The sequence below is a fragment of the Mytilus galloprovincialis genome, chromosome 10, assembly GCF_965363235.1.
Source record: "Mytilus galloprovincialis chromosome 10, xbMytGall1.hap1.1, whole genome shotgun sequence".
Lineage (NCBI taxonomy): Eukaryota > Metazoa > Mollusca > Bivalvia > Mytilida > Mytilidae > Mytilus > Mytilus galloprovincialis.
In genome coordinates this window covers 49284226-49299522 of record NC_134847.1, presented here as the reverse complement: position 1 = coordinate 49299522, position 15297 = coordinate 49284226, and positions in this window count along the sequence as shown.

Below are 15297 nucleotides of genomic sequence, written 5' to 3'. Positions count from 1 at the left end.
GTGCCACATGTGGAGCAGAATCTAACCACTTAAGACCAATACCGGTTTGTAACGGGGTTCGAGTTGCTCACTCTTTAGTTTTCTCTGTTGTGTTTTGTATACTGTGGGTTTTTTTTCTCTGGTCGAATTCCTTTTTCTTCCCATGGCAATTTCAGCTTATTTCGACGTATGAGATTGAATGTCCCTTTGCTGTGTTTCCTCTTTCTTGTATGACTACCAGACAACAATAAGGTCGAGTTTACGTCAGGAAGCCTGCGCTCTAGGTTCTTAATTTTTTTTAATCAATATAAAGATAATTTAAGAAAAATATGTTATAAATTGCTTTAGTTACATAGCAATGACGACAGTAATGACGATAACCTAGGCGTCCGAACCCATTTCTGTATATATGTTGATCAACACGTGTTTAGAAAAGATTTTCATTATAGATATCAGGCTTATAATTCGGTTCGCAGACACGTGTTTCATCTATATAACATACATCAGTGGTTCTCGAATCAAGGATTTGAAAGTCTTTTAAAATCAAGTACGTGGTTGAAGATCATTAAAAACCCGAAACGTCCGAAACACTGTTCCACATATATATTACCAAAGCTAGTTTAAAAGGAGGCGAAAAAAAAAAACATAAGATCATCGGATATTTCAACATTTTGTTTAGAGTAAATGAAAGGAAAATGACCGTAACAATTCTATTTTATGTCGACCCATATGTGCTCACGCTTGGCGGTTAATATCTTTGGGTACAAAACGTCCAACAACAGTAGTTGCTAAAATTCAATAAAGGTCACAAGCTTACTATTTGGTACATAAAAAGCGCGTTTCGTCTACAAAAGATTAATTAGTGGTACAAGAAACAAACCTGTAGAAAGACCAAATAAATACAAAGTTAAAGAACTTTGGGAATTATACATTCCGGAAAGTGATACCACTTACGAATTGAAAGAAATTGAATGTAATATTTCTGATGGTGCTTCTATTTATTGCATGCAAAACTGGTGTGAATAAGATATTGATTATGTTGTTGTTAAGAATTTCTCGTTGTTCAGAATTTGAAAGTCAACAAAGTCAGCTGAGGGCAATTGTATCTTCGACCCTGTATACAGGTAATTGTTACCCATGGAAAACAATCAGTTGACTATACAAGAACGTCTTATAAATATGAGATCTCGTAATTATGAGAAGTATTGATATAGAAAGCAAAAATCAAACACATGTCTTTAAAAATTAAATCATCAAATAATAGCGATGAGGAAACAGTTCAAACAATTAACAACACATGATTGAGAAACAATTTGAAATTATGATGTTAAAAAGACAACACTAAAAAGTAACATTAAACTGACGATACTACTCATACTGGAGTAAAACTCCTTTTTTCTTGAATGCGACCTACCAAATTATACTTATTCTAGGATTTGTACTTAAATAGTAACATGACGGGTTCCACATGTTGCTAAGAATAGTGTTACCCTTCTGATGCACCTGTCATCACCCCGATGTTTGGTCGGGTTCGTGTCGTTCAGTATTTAGTTTCGTTTTAGTGTTTTAATGGTTGTCTTTTTATCGCATTTCATTTTTCCCATGACCTTATTAGTTGTCATGAATGAATCATAAGTTTAAATATCACTTTGGTAAATTTCGCAAAAACATTTGTGCATAACAAAAATGGTCAAAAATTTATTTTCTAAATGTAAAGAACCAAGCGTAACTGCATGTGACATGTTATCTTCTGTCAAAGTGGTGTACATTTCATCCTGATGGGTCATCGTACTTAGCCATAGAGATAACTAAGTTTCGTATATGTCCATGGATAGAATCATAAAAAGAACACAATTATTATAGTAAAATGATGCTACTAGTATTAATTCAGTTTTGTCTTCTTCAGTTATTACTAATTTTCAACAAACCTATCATAGTCATACATAAACAATTTCCATTAGATATGAATTAACCAATAAATATCAATTTGTTCATGCTGTCGTTTTGACTTTAGAAATAACAATTGGGTGCTAAAGTCAATATTTATTTACAAATTGCCGCAATCTGCTTTAACATTTGCAAACATATTACTATTTTGGTATTTTAGAGATTTTTATGATGACGGTCGATATACTCACATCGGAATCATCAAAAGTTGTGCAAAATTGCAATGTAAAGAAATGCTCATTTTATCGCACTGCATGAACTAGACCATTATAATGTTACAAATTGAACTAGACATCAATTTATGATGGTCCGTTATTGTGCATACTATCCGCTTTTAATATATTCCAACAACGTTATAGACATTACCTAACAATAACAGATGACCATACACTATGTACTTTTGTTTGCACATCTTTTCTGATGTGACCTTAAGTAAAGTGTACCTTTAGATGGTTAGCTTTAGATTCACCATTAGACCATTTAAGTCCCCCTTGAATTTATAAAGGAAAGAATTGTGTAGCAGTGTCACGAAATAGAAGTAAAAAAAATCAAAAGCTCAAACAAATCAAACGAATGGAAAACAATGGTCATATTCCTGACATGGTACATGCATTTGCTATTGTAGAAAACAGTGGAATAACCCTGCTTTTATAGCTAGTTAAACCTCTCATTTTCCGTCATTCGCGTAAAATTGAATCAAAAAGTGTAAAGTTCACCGGTCAGTAGCGAAAGTAGCAATGATGCTATAGGAATACTGTTATCTTTGCGTTTATGTAGAGGGTATGTATATATATATTTTTCAGAACTTGTAATTGCACAATGTACTAAATTTAAAAATAAGAAGAAGTTCATTAAATATTTTTTTGTCATGAATTCAATTAACTGGAGATAAAGTATGATACGAAGTAAAATCACAAAAAATACTGAACTCGGAGGATAATTCAAAGCCAAAAGTCCCGTTTTAAATGGCAAAATCGAAAGCTCAAACACATCAAACGAATGGATAACAATTGTCATATTCCTGACTATATTCTTATATAGAAAATGGTCGATTCAACCTGGTTGTATATATCTAGCTTAACCTCTCACTAGTATTGCAGTCACTTCAAATTCCATTATATTGAAAAAGATGAAATGTGAGGAAAATATATAATTTTCAACACCATTGTAACAATTTGAGATTCCAATTCACTGCTACTAATGGTCTTTTGATATATGCCTCTACTATATAACTGTTGCTGGTTACATCTGTTTTCGTAATACATAACGGTTCGTGATAGATAGACACAGATACGGCACGTGAAGCTTTTGTCGATGTTATCGCATCCATTGCTACATATCTCGGTATAAATTATGTATAAATATCCCAGACAAACATTTCTATATCCATGTGTAATTATTTCATCATCAATACTTTTTATTGTGACAGATAATTCAAAGTAATTTTATAATTTTACCTAAATTCTCTGCATGTATATATCTCACCTACTGTGTGGCAAATAGAATATTAGTTCAAGCAAACTGAAATGTATTCTGAGCTCTGATAACGACAGAAACAGTACTTTCAATAGTTTAATCCAAATGAAACCACACCATTAACACGGTTGTTATAACTTTTGAGTTTGCATACGATGATTCTTTAATTAATATTCCCAGTTTGTCTTTTCATGATAGGTGATTTCTACGCATGAAGTTAGAACCTTTTTTTAATTCTTATTTCAGTTCCTGAAATGTATTTTGGTGGTTGTAAGAATACATGCATTTCTGTTGTATATTTCAAATCGATATGTATAAGTTTGTTACTTTTGTACATTATTGCGTATCAATATTTCACAATTATCTTTTCAGTGTTCAATTTTACCCTTTTAAATGCATTAAGAAATGTTTTGGCATGCATGACTGCATTTTTAAAAGATGGCAATGAATCTTGTTTGTGGTTGCATAAAAGGGGAAGTTGACAATTGGAACGTTGAATTCATAACGTCTGCATGTTACATTCTAGTTTAAAGTTGTCCATATATGTCAATATCGAGATTCAAGATATGGGGCAGACTGTCTACTTTCTCAGCACAAATAAAATTTATCAAGACATTTTGGAAAGGAATCACGAAAATATCTCACTATTTTACAGCCATCACGGATAGCACATAAATTCTTTGTACACAGTTGTTGTTTAATCAAATTACATACAGTAGTGTTACTAAAGTAGAACTCAAATCTGAACAATTGTACAATTAATGATATTTCATGCCTTTAACAGGTATAGAATATGACAGTTGTTTTCTTTTTGTTTGATGTTTTTGAGCTTTTGATTTTGTCATTTGATATTTGACATTCTATTTGAAATTTTCCTTGAATTTCGGTCTGTTTGTTATAATTTACACTTTTTTCGCATAAGATCGATATCGTCGAAATAATTGACAAGAGGAATAAGATAGATATAAACAATATTTTTCTAAAATAGTATTACTACAGGACGCAAGATTCTTTGCCGAGACGTACATTCAGACAAATCATAGAAAATCAGTACAAAATATCAAGAACAAATAATAAAACCAATTGCAATGTTGGTCATCATTTGTGATACAATAGTGACCCTGAATAAAACTTCAAACGGTCTGACCAGAATACAATAAAATGCACTTTGTAAATTAATTAAGAGCATCCTTATCTGTATCCTTTGGTTTTGATATAAACCAGACCTATTGTTACACAACATTTTTGTGCATCTATTGCACTGGTGCTAGAATTTATTGAATTAAACATTCATTGGACTGTCTGGAGTGATCCGTTGTATGACTTAGCATCTTATGATATCTAAATAGAAAAAGACAGCAACGATAATGAAAGTAAATGATGGACGCAAGTAAACAACGGCTTTCACACTTATTATTGAGGTGTTTTACGACCAAAGCGTAGTACGTCACATCCGGTTACATACGAAAAAGAGTCCAAAATATATTCCTCTGAATTTGACAGTTGAAGGAAATTAATTCTACATTTCATTGCAGTAAAAGCACAATCTGGGTCAAAAATCAAAGCATCCTTATTTTGTTTTATTTTGTGTTTCTACTTTGGAAACTTTAGCTTACATGGTTCTGGAACTGTTTTATCTTCTGCAGTTCACCTTTTTGCTGATGACAGTTTGTTAAACAAGCACATCAGGAATCAAGCAGAGTAACCTCCAACAAGACATGGCTACCATAGAGCCATGGGAACATGTATGGCCGATGAGCTTTCACCATGCTAAATGCACCGCCATCAGAGTTGGCACCAATCGAAAAAAAAACATCTTTGGGACACATTACCACCTTCATGGACACCAACTCGAAGTTGGGGACATCAGAAAATATTTTGGCGTAACTCTCAGCGAAGACTTAACTTGAAAAAGCACGCAGAGATAACTGCAGTCAAAGCCTCAAGAACTCTATGATGCTTGCGCGCAACTTCAGAGAATGTAACAGAAAAGTCAGAGAAACAACATACAGATCAAAGGTCCGATCAACATTTGAGTAAGCATTTACTGTATGGAACCGATACAAAATTGAAAATATAAACCGCCTTGACAAAGTACAAAGAAGGGGAGCCCGTTAAAACAAACAGAGATAAACAAAAAAAAAAAACAAAAAAAAAAACCTGGATGTGTCACTAACACGATGCGGCTTTTCAACTGGGAATCGCTACAAGACCGACGTAAAGACCATCGCCTGTTGATCATTAACAAGACCATCAATGGCATGATTTCCATACAAGAAACCGATAGCATCATCAAGAAAAGAGACAACCAAACTAGAGGTGCACACTAACTGAGACAGATCTACACTAAAACAGAAGTGTACAAACAATCTTTCTTTTCACGCACTATCCAGAATTAGAACCAGCTGCCAACAACGGTGATCAACTCAGCCATTCTGGACGACTCTAAGCATTGGTTGCCCTGAGAACAACCACACAAACCACCATTTGATGTAGAAATTTTTAACTGTAAATACCAATTTTTATTTGTACATATCTAAACCGGTGTGGAGAGTGGTTCCTCAGACCTACGTCTGGTCAATATTTGCAGTCGTCTACGACTCGAGACCAATATTGAAGATGATGATGATGATGATGGTTTCTAAAGGTTGTACAAGGGTACAAAAATGTGAAAATTTGATGGGTTAACTTCCAGTGATGATTATTTTCTTATATGCAAACAATGTTATGTGAAATTTTGTCTATTGTTCTGGACAGGATAGAACTTTACTCATGTCAAGTATTTATGTATTTCAAACAAAGATAATTTCTGCACAATGTTTTGAAAAGTGCAAATTTAACAAAGTCAAATAGGAGAAAATCAATGGTAGTATTACACCTTGAATTTAAATGTTCTTACTTCAAATTATTTAGATTCTCCCCCATTCTGTGTACAATTTTAAAGTAAACACATCTGAGAGTAAAAGGAACAAATAGTTTTACACAACCTTTAATAAACGTGCTATAAAAGATTGAACTCAGTGTATAACAGACAAGAGCTCACAACGTACCTGGTATAACAATTCAACAATATATGCCTCAATATCAACATCTTCAATTCAGTATTGTTACATAAAATGTGGATATCTATATCTATTTTAGATTTATCATTTTTTTTTTGTTTTCATAAAAAAACGTCATTTCTTTAAAGGAGTCGGTTTTACTATAAGACTTACGACTTAGATTGATTGTAAGTATACAGAATTGTTAATGACTTACGATTAATCTTTATTTTGATTGCGCATGACAAGATGGATGTTTGAATTTTTTCACTCGCTATGGAATATGTGAAATATGTGCAATACTGGAGTTAATTGAGTCTTTTTGGAGCACCCAACAGTATGTAGTATTTTCAGTGTTTTGGTTTTGGGTCCTAGACCTCCTGTTCCCACAGATAAGACTATTTCCATCAATTTCATCGAATGTTCTAGTTACCTGTGATCCCAGTCCGATCCGCATCGACTTATATATGAAATGAGCAAGAATTCTTGAGGGTCTAGAAGAGAGGTCAAAAAATGGGAGATAAAAAAAACAAAAAGTCGACAGCTGATATATTGCAAGAGAGTAGACATGTGCTATATGGAGATGAAGTCGAAGTGGCTACAGTCCTAGAAAATGTTTTAACACTGTTAAATAGAATGGACACTAGGCTTGTATTCATTGCGAAAAATACGAGTAAAAATACAAGTGCACTGACTCAAATGAACGATAAGTTAAACTCGTTGACAGCGAGAATTATTACTGTCGAAACCGACATAATAAATGTGAAAAGTAGGGTTTCAGATTTGGAGTCAAGTTCAGAGGGAACCGGTAATCTTTTTGATGAAGTCAAGAGTAAAACTTGTTCTTTAGAAAAAGAGATTGAACAACTTAAGAGAAATAACGCAGATGATAATGATACTCAGAGTATTAAAGACGAACTTAGAAAATTAGAAAGTTATAATGAGAAGCTGAAAGGGAAACTACTGGACATTCAATGTAGGTCTATGAAATACAATCTCATTTTCACGGGACTTCAAGAGCAAAGAGATGAAAACTGTGAAATGAAGATTAGACAGTTTATTCACAATGAAATGAAGATCACAAAACCGTTAGAAATTGGAAACATTCATAGATTTGGTAAAAGTGAGCCAGGGAAACCGAGACCAATTATTGCAAGATTTCTGTATTATTCGGACCTTGATAGGGTGAAAAAAGCAGGACGACATCTAAGAGGTACATATTACGGTGTAAATGAGCAGTTTCCACCAGAAATAGAAGAAAAACGACGTAAGCTGTACCCAATAGCGAAACAGGCGAGAAAAGAGAAATTAAAAGTTGTAATGAAAGGAGACAAACTTTACATTAACGACAAACTTGTTAAGCCAGATGAAATCGCAGACGATACCGAGCATAAAGAGCCTCAAAGATCAACCACCAGACCGAATAAACGTCCACGGGTGAACTCTACTCCTGAACGAGACGGGTCATAGGATAACCATGGAAGACATAAGTGTATTAATAAACCAATCGATATATATAATGATTTGTATAATGTAAATAAATGTTTAGTAGACAAAACAGTTATAAATATAATTAAAAACCAATTGTTCAGAGAACCATTGATGGTCTTTCCACCAGTTAAGATCTTTTTTATATAAAAATATAAAAATTTGGTTTAAAATGTCAATTTTAACGCCAAATGACAGCTTATTGAACGCTTATTCAAAAAATATATAGTTTCTATAAAAAAAATATATCGAAAAGGGAGATAATCTTTTACTTCCGGTTTAAAAAGGTTACTTCCGGTATTGTTTGATAGTTTACTTGACACTGATTCCAAAAATATATGGTTCTAAATACTGTTACATTGATTTAGTACAAAAAATAGCTACTTCCGGTTTACAAAAGGTCACTTCCGGTTGTGTTTTTTAAGGTCACATTGCTTACAACTTAATGCAAAAAGTCCCATGGCTTTATCATGTGTACATATGAGGTAAAAGCAAAGGTCAAAATCTAGAACGTTTAATTAGCATATGACCTTGAGCTCAATTTCAAGGTTATAAACCAAGGACTTCAAATCAAAAGACTCTAGTCCTCTACTTTATATTGTTAATGAGTTATATTACCATACGTATGATATTAGATATAAAAAGGGGAAAAACTCACGTCAAATGTCTACGTACCCTTTCAACTAAAATTTATGTGTTACGACATGTCGTAACTAACAATTGTGTGAAAATATTTTGTCGATATCTTGTATGATTTCTGAAAATAAGAGATAACAAGCCAAAATCAAAATTTTAATCATGACCTTGACCTTTGACCTTGACCTCATTTTCATTTTTTTGGACCAAGGACCTCAAATCAAAAGACCCTAGGCCTCTACCACTTATGGTTTTCCAGTTAAAAATGCATATCACTTATATCAAATATAAAAGGGGAAATAACTCTCATATGGAGTCTCCGGATAGCTTCGGTCAAAATGAATCAAATCATCCTGAGGATATAACGAGCAATTTGGTAAAATAAATTTGTCGGTTTCTTATACGGTTGCGAAGATTAAGCGATAACAAGAAAAACAGTGTTCGGGGAGATAACTCTTACATGGATAAGATTTTGGTTACGCGGTGTCAGTTTCAAAAGCGTATTAATTGTTCGATATCATATACCATAATATCTAAGCGACATCTTGCCAAACAAAAAAATTGCGAAGGAACAAAAAGTTGGCGGAAGAAAAAAAATAATAATTAAACTGTCAATTGTTCTTGAACAATTGAGAGGTCTTTCCTTTTGTAAGGTAAAATACATGTTCCAATAGATGTAGAATGAATTAAAAAGGTCAAGGTCAACCGGAAAAAGCTTTAAAACACACTATAAATCCATTATATGAGGTTAAAAACACTAAATTTGCTATTTGGGACATGACCTTGACCTTTGACCTTTTGACCTTTGTCAAGGTCATCAGTCCCCAATGTCATTGCCGAAGACCCCATGGGTCTAGGACCTTTGGTTATATAGTAAAAGCTGATTTTGTTTTTCCAGAAACCTAAAACAGGGGTTATGCCCCTTAAAAAAAGGTCAAATCTCTTCGGTCAAAATGTAACAAAGTTGCGCCGTAATGACCCAAACATTTTCCACTATTTAAAACTTCTGTAAGTATAATAGTTTCTGAGATTATTCCATAACAAGGTGATAGGTCAAAGGTCAAGGTCAACATACAAATTTGACCTTGAGGTATTTTTCAACAATACATCAATTGATGATCAATGGTGAAGATCCTAGGTGTCTACGACTTACAGTTTCTGAGTTTTGGTGGTCAACCGACACCGGTAAATTTTCATAGGGGCATAACCCTACCAATGAGTCGTTGAATCTTTTCGATCCCAATGTAACGAAGAACCGGGGTCTGGTCCTGAACAAATTTCACCCTTTGTTTTTTTTCTACCTATTACGGTTACGGTGTTGGAACGATAACAAGGTTTTTGGGTTTCGGAGGGATAACTCCGAACCGACAAAATATTTCGACTCACAGGGTGAGTTCCAGATAGGTATTCATGACACCGATACAAAGTGTCAACATGAAAGCGACACGTCTTACGGTTAACGCGGCTAAATTTGTCAAAGTTTGGCGGAAAAAGAATAATAATAATAATTAAACTGTCAATTGTTCTTGAACAATTGAGCGGTCTTTCCTTTTGTAATGTAAAATACATGTTCCAATAGGCGTAGAATGTATTGAAAAGCTTTAAAACACACTCAAAATCCTTTAAATAAGGTTAAAAACACTAAATTCGCTATATGGGACATGACCTTGACCTTTGACCTCTTGACCTTTGTCAAGGTCATTAGTCCCCAATGTCATTGCCGAAGACCCCATGAGTCTTGGACCTTTGGTTATATAGTAAAAGCTGATTTTGTCTTTTTAGAAATCTAAAACAAGGGTTATGCCCCTTATAGAAAGGTCAAATCTCTTCGGTCAAATGTCAAAAAGTTGCGCCTCATCCACCTCAACGCGTTTTTCACTATTTACTATTTCTGTAAGTACAATCGTTTTTGAGATATCGACTTAAAAGTGTTAAGGTCAAAGGTCAAGGTCAACCTTAAAAAGCTTTAAAACACACTGAAAATCTTTAAAACACATTGAAAATCCCTTAAATAAGGTTAAAATCACTAAATTCGCTATCTGGTACATGACCTTGACCTTTGACCTTTTGACCTTTGTCAAGGTCATTGGTCCCCAATGTCATTGCTGATGACCCCATGGGTCTAGGACCTTTGGTTATATAGTAAAAGCTGATTTTGTCTTTTCAGAAACCTAAAACAGGGGTTATGCCCCTTACAAAAAGGTAAAATCTCTTCGGTCAAAATGTAACAAAGCTGCCCCGTAATGACCCAAACATTTTCCACTATTTAAAACTTCTGTAAGTATAACGGTTTCTGAGTTGTTCTGATAACAAGGTGTTAGGTCAAAGGTCAAGGTCAACATACACATTTGACCTTGAGGTATTTTTCAAAGTCACATAAATTGATGATGAATGGTGAAGATCCTAGGTCTCTACGACTTACGGTTTCTGAGTTTTGGTTGTCCACCGACACCGGTTAATTTTCATAGGGGCATAACCCTACCAATAAGTCGTTGAATCTTTTCGATCCAAATGTAACGAAGAACCGGGGTCTGGTCCTGAACAAATTTCACCCTTCGTTTATTTTCTACCTATTACGGTTACGGTGTTGGAACGATAACAAGGTTTTTTGGTTTCGGAGGAATTACTCCGAACCGACAAAATATTTCGACTAACAGGGTGAGTTCCAGATAGGTATTCATGACACTGATACAAAGTGTGAACATGAAAGCAACACGTCTTACGGTTTAGCCTGCTAACTTCGTCAAAGTTTGGCGGAAAAAGAATAATAATAAACAGAAGAAATACAGTAAGGTCTTTCCCTTTTGTAAAAGGAAAGACCTTAATAATAAAATGTCAATTGTTCTTGAACAATTGAGAGGTCTTTCCTTTTCGAAATGTAAAGTACATGTTCCAATAGGCGTAGAATGCATTGAAAAGCTCTCAAACACACATAAAACCGCTAAAAAATGACAAAAACAATAAATTCGATAATTTGGACATGACCTTGACTTTTGACCTTGTGACCTTTGTGAAGGTCATTGGTCCACAATGTCATTGTAAAAGACCCCATGGGTCTAGGACTTTTCGTTCAAGAGTTAAAGCTAATTTTACCTTTTCAGAAACCGTTAACGGCGGTTATGCCCCTTAAGAATATGTCAAATCCTTTCGGTCAAAATGTAAAAAAGTTGTGCCTCAGTCACCTTAACATTTTTCACTGTTTACTATTTCTGTAAGATTAACCGTTTTTGAGATATCGACTAAAAAGTTGAAAGGTCAAAGGTCAAGGTCAACCTTAAAAACACTTAAAACACACTCAAAATGCTTAAAATAAGGTCAAAAACACATAATTCGCTATATGGGACATGACCTTGACCTTTGACCTTGTGACCTTTGTCAAGATCATTAGTCCCCAATGTCATTGGTGAAGACCCCACGGGTCTAGGACCTTTGGTTATATAGTAAAAGCTGATTTTGTCTTTTCAGAAACCTAAATCAGGGGTTATGCCCCTTACAGAAAGGTCAAATCTCTTCGGTCAAAATGTAACAAAGTTGCGCCATAATGACCCAAACATTTTCCACTATTTAAAACTTCTGTAAGTATAATGGTTTCTGAGATTATCCCATAACAAGGTGTTAGGTCAAAGGTCAAGGTCAACATACAAATTTGACCTTGAGGTATTTTTCAAAGATACATGAATTGATGATGAATGGTGAAGATCCTAGGTGTCTACGACTTACGGTTTCTGAGTTTTGGTGGCCAACCGACACCGGTTAATTTTCAGAGGGGCATAACCCTACCAATGAGTCGTTGAATCTTTTCGATCCAAATGTAACGAAGAACCGGGGTCTGGTCCTGAACAAATTTCACCCTTTGTTTTTTTTCTACCTATTACGGTTACGGTGTTGGAACGATAACAAGGTTTTTGGGTTTCGGAGGGATAACTCCGAACCGACAAAATATTTCGACTAACAGGGTGAGTTCCAGATAGGTATTCATGACACCGATAAAAAGTGTGAACATGAAAGCGACACGTCTTACGGTTAACGCGGCTAAATTTGTCAAAGTTTGGCGGAAAAAGAATAATAATAATAATAATAATAATAATAATAATAATAATAATAATAATAAACAGAAGAAATACAGTAAGGTCTTTCCCTTTTGTAAAAGGAAAGACCTTAATAATAATTAAACTGTCAATTGTTCTTGAACAATTGAGAGGTCTTTCCTTTTTTAATGTAAAATACATGTTCCAACAGACGTAGAATGTATTGAAAAGGTCAAGGTCAACCTTAAAAAGCTCGAAAACACACTAAAAATCCTTTAAATAAGGTTAAAAACACTAAATTCGATATCTGGGACATGACCTTGACCTTTGACCTTTTGACCTTTGTCAAGGTCATTGGTCCCCAATGCCTTTAATGAAGACCCCAAGGGTCTAGGACCTTTGGTTATATTGTAAAAGCTGATTTTGTCTTTTCAAAAACCTAAAACAGGGGTTATGCCCCTTATAGAAAGGTCAAATCTCTTTGGTCAAAATGTAACAAAGTTGCTCCATAATGACCCAAACATTTTCCACCATTTAAAACTTCTGTAAGTATAATGGTTTCTGAGATTATCCCATAACAAGGTGTTAGGTCAAAGGTCAAGGTCAACATACAAATTTGACCTTGAGGTATTTTTTAAAGATACATGAAATGATGATGATTGGTGAAGATCCTATGTGTCTATGACTTACGGTTTCTGAGTTTTGGTGGCCAACCGACACCGGTTAATTTTCATAGGGGCATAACCCTACCAATGAGTCGTTGAATCTTTTCGATCCAAATGTACAAAGAACCGGGGTCTGGTCCTGAACAAATTTCACCCTTTGTTTTTTCTCTACCTTTTACGGTTACGGTGTTGGAACGATAACAAGGTTTTTTGGTTTCGGAGGGATAACTCCGAACCGACAAAATTTTTCGACTAACAGGGTAAGTTCCGGATAGGTATTCATGACACGAATACAAAGTGTGAATATGAAAGCGACACGTCTTACGGTTACGGAGGCTAACTTCGTCAAAGTTTGGCGGAAAAAGAATAATAATAATAATTAAAATGTCAATTGTTCTTGAACAATTGAGAGGTCTTTCCTTTTGTAATGTAAAATATATGTTCCAATAGACGTAGAATGTATTGAAAAGCTTTAAAACACACTGAAAATCCCTTAAATAAGGTCAAAAACACATAATTCGCTATATGGGACATGACCTTGACCTTTGACCTTTTGACCTTTGGCAAGGTCATTAGTCCCCAATGTCATTGCTGAAGACCCCATGGGTCTAGGACCTTTGGTTATATAGTAAAAGCTGATTTTGTCTTTTCAGAAACCTAAATCAGGGGTTATGCCCCTTACAGAAAGGTCAAATCTCTTTGGTCAAAATGTAACAAAGTTGCGCCTTAATGTCCCAAACATTTTCCACTATTCAAAACTTCTGTAAGTATAATGGTTTCTGAGATTATCCCATAACAAGGTGTTAGGTCAAAGGTCAAGGTCAACATACAAATTTGACCTTGAGGTATTTTTCAAAGATACATGAATTGATGATGATTGGTGAAGATCCTAGGTGTCTATGACTTACGGTTTCTGAGTTTTGGTGGTCAACCGACACCGGTTAATTTTCATAGGGGCATAACCCTACCAATGAGTCGTTGAATCTTTTCGATCCAAATGTAATGAAGAACCGGGGTCTGGTCCTGAACAAATTTCACCCTTCGCTTTTTTTCTACCTCTTACGGTTATGGTGTTTGAACGATAACAAGGTTTTTGGGTTTCGGAGGGATTACTCCGAACCGACAAAATATTTCGACTCACAGGGTGAGTTCCGGATAGGTATTCATGACATCGATACAAAGTGTGAACATGAAAGCGACACGTCTTACGGTTATCGCGGATAAATTTGTCAAAATTTGGCGGAAGAATAATAATAATAATAAACAGAAGAAATACAGTAAGGTCTTTCCCTTTAGAAAAAGGAAAGACCTTAATAAACAGAAGAAATACAGTAAGGTCTTTCCCTTTTGTAAAAGGAAAGACCTTAATAATAATTAAACTGTCAATTGTTCTTGAACAATTGAGAGGTCTTTCCTTTTTTAATGTAAAATACATGTTCCAAGAGACGTAGAATGTATTGAAAAGGTCAAGGTCAACCTTAAAAAGCTCGAAAACACACTAAAAATCCTTTAAATAAGGTTAAAAACACTAAATTCGCTATCTGGGACATGACCTTGACCTTTGACCTTTTGACCTTTGTCAAGGTCATTGTTCCCCAATGCCATTACTGAAGACCCCAAGGGTCTAGGACCTTTGGTTATATAGTAAAAGCTGATTTTGTCTTTTCAAAAACCTAAAACAGGGGTTATGCCCCTTATAGAAAGGTCAAATCTCTTTGGTCAAAATGTAACAAAGTTGCGCCATAATGACCCAAACATTTTCCACCATTTAAAATTTCTGTAAGTATAATGGTTTCTGAGATTATCCCATAACAAGGTGTTAGGCTAAAGGTCAAGGTCAACATACAAATTTGACCTTGAGGTATTTTTCAAAGATGCATAAATTGATGATGATTGGTGAAGATCCTAGGTGTCTACGACTTACGGTTTCTGAGTTTTGGTGGTCAACCGACACCGGTTAATTTTCATAGGGGCATAACCCTACCAATGAGTCGTTGAATCTTTTCGATCCAAATGTAACGAAGAACCGGGGTCTGG